Below are 1431 nucleotides of genomic sequence, written 5' to 3'. Positions count from 1 at the left end.
GGTTACGTATGTAACCCTGGTTCCCCGAGAAGGGGAACGAGAGACTGCGTCGGTCCGCCGCACCTCTCTCCCCGCCTGAAGCGCTTGCTTCATAGTTTAAGCTAATGATGAGTGTGTACAGGTGTGCTTTATACTCCTCCGGTTATTCCGTCACACCTTACCGTTCTAGCAACAGGCCAATAGGATTGGAGTGATTTCATTCACGTTCAGACCTGCTTCGCCTAGAGGCGTTCCCATAGTGTCGTAACCGACGCAGTTCGAGTTCCCTCGAAGGGGAACCCACGCAGACATGGGGAGAACATGCAAACTCCACACAGAGAGGCCGGGGCAACCCACGACCTTCTTGCTATGAGGCGACAGTGCTACCCACCGCACCACCGTGCTGCCCATAATCAAAAATAAACACATTAAATCAAACTGTTAAACATTTATTTCATGTAAAAATTTAAAGACCAGGAGTGCTTCTGCAAATACTTGCTGAAGTTTTAACATCAAATGTGAGGGGGAAAGTTCACATAAAATTCATATAAAATACGTACATGTCAAAATAAGACTATACTATAAGAGATTTCCAACTTTTTCTATTTTTGCAACGAGCTGACGGCAGCATGCTTAAGACTTTATATGGTCATATGCTCAGCTCGCCCACGAAGTACCCATCCTCCTGCTCAGTCTATAAAGTTTTAATTCGACCGCTCCTCTCAGGACTGCTCTTCAAGTTGTTCAATATGTCTCACAGAAAGTACTTTGTCGGTTGTGAAACAGAGTTAGTTAATTTCTTGACTGCTGAAGTAACCGCTAACTACTGCCCAGAAACATTGTTTGCACCAGGTGCACTGCACCTGGTGCAAACTGCACAACAAACTGCACAACTAACACACGTAAAACAAATGTATGTAAAACAATTTTTAAAAAAGGACTAAAATATTTCCCTCCTCCCACAGGTATATTTAGCAGTTTTAATGTAAACCTAGTAAAGGACACTAGTTTCAGACGTCATCATTATACCATGCTGCTGATGTTAAGTCAAGCCAAATATGAAAGAGAAAGTAGTCCAGATTGTTCTGAAAGTAACGTCATGCTCTTTTTGTATCTTATTATTTGTCAAATGACAAATTACATCATTTATTTATTTTAAAGTCAAGAACATTAACTAATTCAGAAATGTGACAACAATAACAATTTAGAAATGATCTAAACCGTCCATATGTAGACATTTGATGATAAACTTACATCTGTGGCTGAAGAACTCTGCAATGCCTCTTCATCACTTCTGATTCGCTTGGATTGTCTTGATGTTTCACTGTCACTGCTACCGATGGACACAGAGAGGAAACTCCCACTGGATGGGGTTAGTGGTGTGGATGGAGGTGATGACTAAGATGTTCCTGAATCTAAGAATAAAAGATATAATAAACAATTCACCTTATT

This window comes from Micropterus dolomieu, linkage group LG12, assembly GCF_021292245.1.
Source record: "Micropterus dolomieu isolate WLL.071019.BEF.003 ecotype Adirondacks linkage group LG12, ASM2129224v1, whole genome shotgun sequence".
NCBI lineage: Eukaryota > Metazoa > Chordata > Actinopteri > Centrarchiformes > Centrarchidae > Micropterus > Micropterus dolomieu.
The sequence above is the reverse complement of the archived record's forward strand: the minus strand, read 5'-3'. Positions refer to the sequence as shown.